General features: G+C 44.1%; 1 pseudogene; it reads right to left on the bottom strand.

Annotated features, from left to right (window-relative positions):
* LOC115103938 (spectrin beta chain, non-erythrocytic 1-like) overlaps positions 1-13,317 on the bottom strand; it is a 115,652-nt pseudogene that overhangs the window by 29,179 nt on the left and 73,156 nt on the right.

The raw sequence follows: 13,317 nt of genomic DNA, 5'->3' as shown, positions 1-13,317 counted from the left end.
AGCAGACTAAGGACATGGATTACTGGAACAATGTCCTGTGGTCTGATGAGACCAAGATAAACTTATTTGGTGCAGATGGTGTCAAGCGTGTGTGGCGGCAACCAGGTGAGGAGTACAAAGGATCAGCAGAGCATGATCCCCTCCCTTCGGAGACTGGGCCGCAGGGCAGTATTCCAACATGATAACAACCCCAAACACACCTCCAAGATGACCACTGCCTTGCTAAAGAAGCTGAGGGTAAAGGTGATGGACTGGCCAAGCATGTCTCCAGACCTAAACCCTATTGAGCATCTGTGGGGCATCCTCAAACGGAAGGTGGAGGAGTGAAAGGTCTAACATCCACCAGCTCTGTGATGTCGTCATGGAGGAGTGGAAGAGGACTCCAGTGGGAACCTGTGAAGCTCAGGTGAACTCCATGCCCAAGAGGGTTAAGGCAGTGATGGAAAATGATGGTGGCCACACAAAATATTGACACTTTGGGCCCAATTTGGACATTTTCACATAGGGGTGTACTCACTTTTGTTTCCAGCGGTTTAGACATTAATGGCTGTGTTATTTTGAGTTATTTTGAGGGGACAGCAAATTTACACTGTTATACAAGCTGTACACTCACTACTTTACATTGTAGCAATCTGTCATTTCTTCAGTGTTGTCACATGAAAAATATTATTTACAAAAATGTGAGGGGTGTACTCACTTTTGTGATATACTGTATACAGTTGAAGTCGTAAGTTTACATACACCTTAGTCAAATAGATTTAAACTCAGTTTTTCACAATTCCTGACATTTAATCCTAGTAAAAATTCCCGGTCTTAGTTCAGTTAGGATCACCACTTTATTTTAAGAATATGAAATGTCAGAATAATAGTGGAGATTGATTTACTTAAGGTTTTATTTATTTCATCACATTCCCAGTGGGTCATAAGTTTACATACACTCCATTAATATTTGGTAGCATTGCCTTTAAATTGTTTAACTTGGGTAAAACATTTTGGGTAGCCTTCCACAAGCTTTCCACAATAAGTTGGGTGAATTTTAGCCCATTCCTCCTGACAGGGCTGGTTTAACTGAGTCAAGTTTGTAGGCCTCCTTGCTCACACACGCTTTTTCAGTTCCGCCCACACATTTTCTATAGGATTGAGGTCAGGGCTTTGTGATGGCCACCAATGCATTGCCTTTGTTGTCCTTAAGCCATTTTGCCACAACTTTGGAAGTATGCTTGGGGTCATTGTCTATTTGGAAGACCCATTTGCGATGAAGCTTTAACTTCCTGTCTGATGTCTTGAGATGCTGCTTCAATATATCAAGATAATGTTCCTTCCTATTTTGTTAAGTGCACCAGTCCCTCCTGCAGCAAAGCACCCACACAACCTATCCCTCAACGTAACCAAGACTACGGAGATGATTGTGGACTACAGGGAAAGGAGGACCGAGCATGCCCCCATTCTCATCGACGGGGCTGTAGAGGAGCAGGTTGAGAGCTTCAAGTTCCTTGGTGTCCACATCAACAACAAACTAGAAAGGTCCAAACACACCAAGACAGTCGTGAAGAGGGCATGACGAAGCCTATTCCCCCTCAGGAAACTAAAAAGATTTGGCATGGGTCCTGAGATCCTCAAAAGGTTCTACAGCTGCAACATCAAGAGCATCCTGACTGGTTGCATCACTGCCCGGTACGACAATTGCTCTGCCTCTGACCTCAAGGAGGGTAGTGCGTACGGCCCAGTACATCACTGGGGCTAAACTGCCTGCCATCCAGGACCTCTACACCAGGCAGTGTCAGAGGAAGGCCCTAAAAATGGTCAAAGACCCCAGCCACCCCAGTCATAGACTGTTCTCTCTACTACCACATGGCAAGCGGTACCGGAGTGCCAAGTCTAGGTCCTAAATGCTTCTCAACAGTTTTTACCCCCAAGCCATAAGACTCCTGAACAGGTAATCAAAAGGCTACCCGGACTATTTGCATTGTGTGCCCCCCCAACCCCTCTCTTTATGCTGCTGCTACACTCTGTTTATCATATATGCATAGTCACTTTAACTATACATTCATGTACATACTACCTCAATTGGGCCTACCAACCAGTCCTCCCGCACATTGGCTAACCGGGCTATCTGCATTGTGTCCCCACCTGACAACCCCTCTTTTACGCTACTGTTACTCTCTGTTCATCATATATGCATAGTCACTTTAACCCCATCTACATGTACATACTACCTCAATCAGCCTGACTAACCGGTGTCTGTATGTAGCCTCACTACTGTATATAGCCTGTCTTTTTACTGTTGTTTTATTTCTTTACCTACCCATTGTTCACCTAATACCTTTTTTGCACTGTTGGTTAGAGCCTGTAAGTAAGCATTTCACTGTAAGGTCTACACCTGTTGTATTTGGCGCACGTAACAAATAAACTTTGATTTGATGCTGCCACCTATGTGCTTCACGGTTGGGATGGTGTTCTTCGGCTTGCAAGCATCCCCCTTTTGCCTCCAAACATAACGATGGTCATTATGGCCAAAAAGTTATATTTTAGTTTCTTCAGACCAGAGAATATTTCTCCAAAATGTAGGATCTTTGTCCCCATGTGCAGTTGCAAACTGTAGTCTGGCTTTTTTATGGCGGTTTTGGAGCAGTGGCTTCTTCCTTGCTGAGCGGCCTTTCAGGTTGTCGATATAGGACTCGTTTTACTGTGGATATAGATACTTTTGTACCTGTTTCCTCCGGCATCTTCACAAGGTCCTTTGCTGTTGTTCTGGGATTGATTTGCACTTTTCGCACCACAGTACACTCATCTCTAGGAGACAGAACGCATCTCCTTCCTGAGCGGTATGATGGCTGTGTGGTCCCATGGTGTTTATACTTGTGTACTATTGTTTGTACAGATGAACGTGGTACCTTCAGGCATTTGGAAATTGCTCCCAAGGATGAACCAGACTTGTGGAGGTCTACAATTCTTTGTCTAAGGTCTCTGATTTCTTTAGATTTTTTGATGATGTCAAGCAAAGAGACACTGAGTTTGAAGGTAGGCCTTGAAATACATCCACAGGTACAACTCAAATTATGCCAATTAGCCTATCAGAAGCTTCTGAAGCCATGACATCATTTTTTAAAAATTTTCCAAGCTGTTTAAAGGCACAGTCAACTTAGTGTATGTAAACTTCTGACCCACTGGAATTATGATACGGTGAATTATAAGTGAAATAATCTGTCTAAACAATTGTTGAAAAATTACTTGTGTCATGCACAAAGTAGATGTCCTAACCAACATTCCAAAACTATAGTTTGTTAACACGAAATTTATGGAGTGGTTGAGATGATTGTAGTCCACAATCATCTCCCTAGTCTTGGTTACGTTGAGGGATAGGTTGTGTGGGTGCTTTGCTGCAGGAGGGACTGGTGCACTTCACAAAATAGATGGCTTCATGAGGAAGATGGCTTCATCAAAATAGATGGCTTCATCACGATACACAATACCAAGTAAATGCAAAGATCAATATCAAGCGTTGTACTGGCATTTGTGGTAGCTGTAAACCTAATGACTGGGTGGTCATATGTCTAACCATTGGTTTTATTCTGGGTAGTCTTTTTTTGCAGTAAAGCTGTGCAGGTAGCCTACTGGTTAAGCGTTTTGAGCCAGTAACTGAAAGGTTGCTGGTTTGAATCCCCAAGGTGGAAAAATCTGCTGCTCTGCCCTTGAGCAAGACAATTAACCCGGGCGCTGATGATGTCGATTAAGGCAGCCCCCCGCACCTCTCTGATTCAGAGTGGTTGGGTTAAATACGGAAAACACATTTTAGAGGAATGCATTCAGTTATGCAACCGACTAGGTATCCCATTTCCAGGAGATCGCTTTATCATATTAATGTGGTTCCTGGGGCATTAAATACTCCAACAGGTGTGAGATCTAATCTGCGCAGCAGAGTAACCGCAAAAAAATGACGACCTGTCCACCAGTGTCATTTGTAACTATATAGCAGAAGAGGCTTCTAACCTGTCGTCAATAGACGCCGCTCTCTCCTGGATGCGGTCGGCGTTGATGTTGCCATCAGTCGCCAGCCGCCTCCCAGCCTCCACCACGCCGTTTATCTTCTCTTCGTTGGCGTCCATGGTGGTCATGAAGTCCTCCTGCTGCTTGATGGCTCCTTCGGCCCCCTCAAGCGTAGTGGCCATCTCTGTATGGGCCAGCATGTATTCCTAAGATTAGGGTTATAAAAAGAGTGAGTCAGTCACAGGGTTTTCTAATAATCCCCACTGAGACTGGATATCCAGGTTGGGGTCAATTCCATTTCAAATCAGTTAGGGAGTACACTGAAATTCTTGAATTGACTGAACTGAAACAGAATATAGAACCCAACCCTGCTGGTATTCAATCTAAAGTACATTGGACGCTTTCTGAAATGTACTTTTTTGATTTGCAAAGCAGCATGTCCTAGGTAGAGGGAGTGGATTATAGTTGGGCACAAAAAAAATGACACATTGTTACCACATCCCTGCCTAGTAAATATTAGGTAATAACAGCTAAAAGAGGACTTTAAAATAAACTGTTACCAAAAATCTAATTTTGAATGAGTGTAATCAGTGAAATGAAATAGTGAAACGGAACCATTCACTTTGGATTCCTTGGCTAATATTTTTCCACTCTTGGAATAGAATTGAAACTCAATTGAATCGAACAATCAAGTACCCTGGTTTAAGGGGTATTGACCAATCAACGTACCTGGTTGTTGAGGAAGGCCTCGGCCTGCGTGGTGTCCCTGAGAAACAGTTGGTAGGCGTGGGACTGGGACAGCAGGTTCTGCCGGTTTTCCCACATCTTGTGCAGCTCATTCCAGCCCGTGTCCAAGGCCTGTAGCCGCTGCCTCAGGAACATGTACTGGGCATCGGTCTGGCCCTGGGTCACCATCTCGCCCATGTCGCGCATCTTCTGGTAGTCCTCCTCGTAGTTGCGGATCTCGTTCTTGATGCCCTCGTGCTGCGCTAGCAGCTTCTCTGCCTCGGCCAGCGTGTTGGGCGTCTCCTCAGAGGCGACGGCAGTCTGTGTGCGCGACAGCCACGACTGGAAGTCATCCAGCTCGCGCAGGAACTGCTGCAGCTTGCTGGCCTCACCAAGGGACTCCTCGCGATTACGCAGTGTGGCCTTCATCTCCTCCCACACGGCAGTGATCTCGGCCAGGCGGCCCTTGATGGCTTTGGCCTGGTCCGGGTGCTCGCCGGCCAGCCGCTCTGCCTCGCCGCGCAGGTCGCCCAGCTTGTCCTCGATGGCAGCCAGGTCACGCTCCATGCCAGTGAGTTTACGCTGCAGCGCCATGACACCCGTCAGGTCGTTGCCCAGCTCCTGGGTGGACTCGATGACCTTCGTCTTCTCGCGGATCCATGACTTGGTTTCGTTGCAGTCCAGGTGGTAGTTCTGCACACCCAGCGCCGAGATTAGAGACTCCTTCTTCTGGTCTGCCAGATAGCGGAACTGGCTCCATCTGAGGAACAAATTAATAAATAGAAATATGGTAATTTAGCAGACACTTTAATCCAGTTGACGGACAGTGGCACATATTTCAATATTTGTGGCCCGTACGGGAATCAAACCAACCATAACCCTGCCAGACCAAGGATCAAATTGACTGAACTGGCCAATTAATTTGATGATAACCAATAATGTCCAGCTCAATTGAAAGGATAAAGTCATATCCAACACACAATAACACAATTTTGAGTCAATAGGTATTATTAATTCACCATGAGAAAAGTAAAGGTCAGGCATAGTTCAAATCACATAACTGCTTAACTACATTATAATAACCTAATCATCTTTTGGTTTCTTCATTTGGCATCAGGTACAATGCCTTGTAAAAGTGTTTTTCCTATTTTGTAGCATTACAACCTGTAATTTAAATTTATTTTTATTTGGATTTAATGCAATGGACAAAATAGTCCAAATCGGTGAAGTGAAATGAAAACAATTACTTGTTTCAAAAAAAAAAATGTAAAAGTGGTGCATGTATATGTATTCACCTCCTTTGCTATGAAGCCCCTAAATAAGATCTGGCGCAACCAATTACCTTCAGAAGTCACATAATTAGATAAAGTCCACCTGTGTGCAATCTAAGTGTCACATGATCTGTCACATGATCTCAATATACATGCACACCTGTTCTGAAAGGCCACAGAGTCTGCAACACCACTAAGAAAGGGGCACCACCAAGCAAGTGGCACCATGAAGACCAAGGAGCTCTCCAAACAGGTCAGGGACTGTCACGATCGTTGGAAGCACACTCGGACCAACGTGTAGCGTGATCTGGGTTCCACATCTTTTATTAGAAATAAGTGAACCACACAACAAAACAATAAAGACTAAACGAAACGTGACGACAATGGAGTGCTAACATGCAACTACACAAACAATATCCCACAAAACACAGGTGGAAAAAAGCTACCTAAGTATGATCCCCAATTAGACACAACAATTACCAGCTGCCTCTATTTGGGAATCATACAAAATCACCAACATAGAAAAACAAAACTAGAACCCCACATAGAAATAATAAACTAGACTAACCCCCCTGACCTACTCTACCATAGAAAATAAGGGCTCTCCACGGTCAGGACGTGATAGGGACAAAGTTGTGGGTAAGTACAGATCAGGGTTGGGTTGTAAAAAATATCTGAAACTTTGAACATCCCATGGAGCACCATTAAATCTATTATTAAAAAATTGAAAGAATATGGCACCACAACAAACCTGCCAAGAGCGTGCCGCCCACCAAAACTCACAGACCAGGCAAGGAGGGCATTAATCAGAGGCAACAGAGACCAAAGATAACCCAGAAAGAACTGCAAAGCTCTACAGCGGAGATTGGAGTATCTGTCCATAGGACCACTTTAAGCCATACATTCCACAGAGCTGGGCTTTACGGAAGAGTGGCCAGAAAAAAAGCCATTGCTTAAAGAAAGAAAAACAAGGCAAACACATGCCTTTTGGTGTTCACCATAAGGCATGTGGGAGACTCCCTAAACATATGGAAGAAGGAACTCTGGCAGATGAGACTAAAATGTAGGTTTTTGGCCATCAAGGAAAACACTATGTCTGGCGCAAACCCAACACCTCTCATCCCGAGAACACCATCCACATGGTGGTGGCAGCATCATGCTGTGGGGATGTTTTTCATCGGCAGGGACTGGGAAACTGGTCAGAATTGAAGGAATGATGGATGGCTAGAATTACAGGGAAATTCTTGAGGGAAACATGTTTCAGTCTTCCAGAGATTTGAGACTGGGACGGAGGTTCACCTTCCAGCAGGACAATGGCCCTAAGCATACTGCTAAAGCAACACTCGAGTGGTTTAAGGGGAAAAATGGAAATGTCAAAGCCCAGACCTCAATCCAATTGAGAATCTGTGGTATGACTTAAAATTGCTGTACATCAGCGGAACCCAACCAATTTGAATGTGCCGGAGCAGTTTTTCTTTCAAGGATGGGCAAAAATCGCAGTGTATAATATACAATTTTATAGCACTGATTCTTTACTTTTATCCAATGTATAAAATAAAAAAATTCAAATTTTGCTACATAAGACCGATTTGAGCCATTCAGTCACAAATATGCACCCAAGCCAAATTGAAATGTTATCAGAAAGATGTTGGGTTGTTTTCATAGATTCATATTTCCTTACAACCGGTCAAACTGACGTCATTTAAACATTTTGCACAGAAAATATTTTACATTATTTTATAGTTATTGTATTTTCTCCCCTGTCCCTAAACGTCTTTTCACCATGATAGAAGCAGAGATCACTCAGAAAAGTTTTCACAACTACATTGAAGCATTCATTCCATTGATTTATGACATTCTGGTGAGCAAGGGTTTATCTAGTCTTCTAGGGCAACATATGATGACAGAAGAGAAGCTGCATGTATCTAATTCTAAGTTGACAAACAAATAGCCTACCAAAATGTTTGAAATTATAAGTAGAAACATATCTAAATGTTCTATATTAGTGGGTTAGGGTCAGGTGTGTGACTCAGAGTTTCACTTTATCACATATAGTCGGGCTACTGCGGATGGGATATTAGCAATTGCGGCAGGGTGAGGGTGAACAAACAGCTGATCCGCGTTCCACTGAGGGACATATCAGCTACAGATGTAGGATCTTAATTTGAGCCAGAAAAATTAATCCATGCTTTTGTCACTTCTAGGTTAGACTACTGCAATGTTCTATTTTCCGGCTACCCGGATAAAGCACTAAATAAACTTCAGTTAGTGCTAAATACGGCTGCTAGAATCCTGACTAGAACCAAAAAATTTGATCATATTACTCCAGTGCTAGCCTCTCTACACTGGCTTCCTGTCAAAGCAAGGGCTGATTTCAAGGTTTTACTGCTAACCTACAAAGCATTACATGGGCTTGCTCCTACCTATCTCTCTGATTTGGTCCTGCCGTACATACCTACACGTACGCTACGGTCACAAGACGCAGGCCTCCTAATTGTCCCTAGAATTTCTAAGCAAACAGCTGGAGGCAGGGCTTTCTCCTATAGAGCTCAATTTTTATGGAACGGTCTGCCTACCCATGTCAGAGACGCAAACTCAGCCTCAACCTTTAAGTCTTTACTGAAGACTCATCTCTTCAGTGGGTCATATGATTGAGTGTAGTCTGGCCCAGGAGTGGGAAGGTGAACGGAAAGGCTCTGGAGCAACGAACCGCCCTTGCTGTCTCTGCCTGGCCGGTTCCCCTCTTTCCACTGGGATTCTCTGCCTCTAACCCTATTACAGGGGCTGAGTCACTGGCTTACTGGGGCTCTCTCATGCCGTCCCTGGAGGGGGTGCGTCACCTGAGTGGGTTGATTCACTGTTGTGGTCATCCTGTCTGGGTTGGCGCACCCCCCTTGGGTTGTGCCGTGGCGGAGATCTTTGTGGGCTATACTCAGCCTTGTCTCAGGATGGTAAGTTGGTGGTTGAAGATATCCCTCTAGTGGTGTGGGGGCTGTGCTTTGGCAAAGTGGGTGGGGTTATATCCTTCCTGTTTGTCCCTGTCCGGGGGTGTCCTCGGATGGGGCCACAGTGTCTCCTGACCCCTCCTGTCTCAGCCTCCAGTATTTATGCTGCAGTAGTTTATGTGTCGGGGCTGGGGTCAGTTTGTTATATCTGGAGTACTTCTCCTGTCCTATTCGGTGTCCTGTGTGAATCTAAGTGTGCGTTCTCTAATTCTCTCCTTCTCTCTTTCTTTCTCTCTCTCGGAGGACCTGAGCCCTAGGACCATGCCCCAGGACTACCTGACATGATGACTCCTTGCTGTCCCCAGTCCACCTGGCCATGCTGCTGCTCCAGTTTCAACTTCCACCTGACTGTGCTGCTGCTCCAGTTTCAACTGTTCTGCCTTATTATTATTCGACCATGCTGGTCATTTATGAACATTTGAACATCTTGGCCATGTTCTGTTATAATCTCCACCCGACACAGCCAGAAGAGGACTGGCCACCCCACATAGCCTGGTTCCTCTCTAGGTTTCTTCCTAGGTTTTGGCCTTTCTAGGGAGTTTTTCCTAGCCACCGTGCTTCTACACCTGCATTGCTTGCTGTTTGGGGTTTTAGGCTGGGTTTCTGTACAGCACTTTGAGATATCAGCTGATGTACGAAGGGCTATATAAATAAATTCGATTTGATTTGATTTGAGTTTGCTACAGCAAGAAAAAATTCCTACAGCAACAGTAAATGTGGATTATAATTACTGGACATTTTTGTAGGGGTTTATACATTTTTAATTAGGGCAAATCAAGTCTGAACATTTTAAGTGGAAGTTAAACTTTAGAAGCCTTGATTTTTGATGAGCCCAATGGGCCGGCACGATGAGCCAAGGAAACGGCCGGCTGTGACACAGCCTGGGATCGAACCTGAGGCTGTAGTGGCGCAGTGCCTTAGACCGCTGCACCACTCGGGAGGCCCCCTTGAAGCTATGTTAAACCTCAAATACACTACAAGTTTGCATTTCCTGCAAAAACAGGATGATCAAATTAAGCTACGGCATCTGTATGACAGGAGATAGTGTGACGTCTGTCTGTGAATGGCTCAACTTGCCTGTTGTTGAGCTTATCTTGCTGGGCTTTGATGTTCTTCTCACTGGGGTGTCCATTGTGCATCAGCTGCCTGGCGATCTGGTTCACAACAGCGACGCGTGATGCCTGGTTGTTCATCTCAGGCTCCAGGCTCTCGAACCTGGGAAAGAGAGAGCATGCCATGTCCAATCAGTTCCACTTCAAAACAAACCATTTTCTCTTCAAAACTAATGTTAAGATAGCATACGGACATTGATGTCTGGGCCACATTCAGGCAAATGTTGTGGAAAGCTGCAGATAGAACTGTCATGAATAGAGCTGACATGATTCCTTATCCTACCTACAGCACCCAATGTCACAGGAAGGATTATCAAGGACAACAACCACCCGAGCCACTGCCTGTTCACCTCACTTACCATCCAGAAGGCGAGGTCAGTACAGTTGCATTAAAACTGGAACAAAGAAACTGAAAAACAGCTTCTATCTCAAGGCCGTCAGACTGTTAAATAGCCATCACTAGCACAGAGAGGTTGCTGCCTACATACACAGACTTGAAATCATTGGCCACTTTAATAAATGGAACACGAGTCACTTTTAATAATGTCACTTTAATAATGTTTACATATCTTGCATTACTCATCTCATACCTATATACTGTATTCTATACTATCTACTGTATCTTAGTCTATGCTGCTCTGACATTGCTCGTCCATATATTTATATATTCTTAATTCCATTCCTTTACTTAGATGTATGTGTATTAGGTATTTGTGACATTTTTAGATATTATTTGTTAGATCAGAACTAGAAGCACGAGCATTTCGCTACACCTGCAATAACATCTGCTAAACACGTGTATGTGACCAATAACATTGGATTTGATTAGATACATATCAGAGGCATGTTTGTTCCACATACCATGTTTTTATCTGAACGTTCCACAAAGTTTTACCCGGATGAATCCACCTCAGACGTATTCCCCTGTTTGGGGATTAATCTCATTTTCTCCTTGTATTATCTGCCTTGTTCTGTCTGTTTCAAATATCTATTTCATCATTTTCTATTTAAAAGGTGAACTTCAGTTTCTCGGAAGGAACCTAACAAATAGGGCACCTAACGCCCAGTAGGAGGAGCTGTTGCATTATAACTCATTTATCATTTGTATATTTAGTTTTTCCTCAATCACATAAAACAGTGTTTTGGAACTGTGGTCAAACGTACCTACAGCAGAACATCAGTGATCAAATGCTCAAATACAGTTACAGATCTTCTGATCATTTTCTTTTCTTTCTACTTGGATTGCATCTCTTAAGACACCCTTTTGCTAAACCTGAAATACAACTGCCATCATTGAATGCAAAATTCCGTGACGTGTTTTGTTCACATAAGAGAATTTTGCAAATCTGCCCATTGTTTCCAGAAATCAGTAAATACTAGTGCACAAAATTGTAATCAGTGTAAATTCACGTAAAATATAGCAGAGGATGGGGACCCCAGGGCACGTGCCCTGTATACCCATTCGGTAATCCAGCACTGATTGTATACTTCCATTACAGAGTGACCCTTTCCATTCGTTTCAGCAGTTCCTCCACTGTATTCACCTGTCCTTTTTTCTCTTTGGGATTATTTTTCTGCTTGGTGATGGAAAGTCTACAAACCTATCAGTAGAACAGACTATGTATAGAATACATGGAATTGGACTATGATTTTATTTTAATTTTATTTCACCTTTATTTAACCAGGTAGGCAAGTTGAGAACAAGTTCTCATTTACAACTGCGACCTGGCCAAGATAAAGCAAAGCAGTTCGACACATACAACAACACAGAGTTACACATGGAATAAACAAACATACAGTCAATAATACAGTAGAAAAAGTCTATATACAGTGTATGCAAATGAGGTAGGATAAGGGAGGTAAGGCAAACAATAGGCCATAGTGGCAAAGTAATTACAATATAGCAATTAAACTTGGAATGGTAGATGTGCAGAAGATGAATGAGCAAGTAGAGATACCGGGGTGCAAAGGAGCAAAATAAATACAGTATGGGGATGAGGTAGTTGGATGGGCTATTTACAGATGGGCTATGTACAGGTGCAGTGATCCGTGAGCTGCCCTGACAGCTGGTGCTTAAAGCTAGTGAGGGAGATATGAGTCTCCAGCTTCAGTGATTTTTGCAGTTTGTTCCAGTCATTGGCAGCAGAGAACTGGAAGGAAAGGCGGCCAAAGGAAGAATTGGCTTTGGGGGTGACTAGTGAGATGCTACGGGTGGGTGCTGCTATGGCGACCAGGGCGCAGAGATAAGGCGGGGCTTTACCTAGAAACGACTTGTAGATGACCTGGCGCCAGTGGGTTTGGCGACGAGTATGAAGTGAGGACCAGCCAACGAGAGCGTACAGGTCGCAGTGGTGAGTATGTATATGGGGCTTTGGTGACAAAACGGATGGCACTGTGATAGACTGCATACAATTTGTTGAGTAGAGTGTTGGAGGCTATTTTGTAAATTACATCGAAGTTGAGGATTGGTAGGATGGTCAGTTTTACGAGGGTATGTTTGGCAGCATGAGTGAAGGATGCTTTGTTGCGAAATAGGAAGCCGATTCTAGATTTAATTCGGATTGGAGATGTTTATTGTGGGTCTGAAAGGAGAGTTTACAGTCTAACCAGACACCTAGGTATTTGTAGTTGTCCACATATTCTAGGTCAGAAACGTCCAGAGTAGTGATGCTAGTCGGGCGGGAGGGTGCGGTTAGCAATCGATTGAAGAGCATGCACTTAGTTTTACTAGCATTTAAGAGCAGTTGGAGGCCACGGAAGGAGAGTTGTATGGCATTGAAGCTCGTCTGGAGGTTAATTAACACATTGTCCAAAGAAGGGCCAGAGGTATACAGAATGGTGTCATCTCAGTAGAGGTGGATCAGAGAATCACCCGCAGCAAGAGCAACATCATTGATGTACACAGAGAAGAGAGTCGGCCCGAGAATTGAACCCTGTGGCACCCCCATAGAGACTGGCAGAGGTCCGGACAACAGGCCCTCCGATTTGACACACTAAATTCTATCAGATAAGTAGTTGGTGAACCAGGCGATGCAATCTTTTGAGAAACCAAGGCTGAATGTGCTGATTGACAGAGTCGAAAGCCTTGGCCAGTTTGATGAATACAGCTGCACAGTAATGTCTCTTATCGATGGTGGTTATGATATCCTTTAGGACCTTGAGCGTGGCTGAGGTGCACCCATGACCAGCTCTGAAACCAGATTGCATAGCGGAGAA

This window comes from Oncorhynchus nerka, linkage group LG21 (genome assembly GCF_034236695.1).
Source record: "Oncorhynchus nerka isolate Pitt River linkage group LG21, Oner_Uvic_2.0, whole genome shotgun sequence".
NCBI lineage: Eukaryota > Metazoa > Chordata > Actinopteri > Salmoniformes > Salmonidae > Oncorhynchus > Oncorhynchus nerka.
Note: the sequence above shows the minus strand (reverse complement) of the source record. Positions and strands in the feature narration are given on the sequence as shown.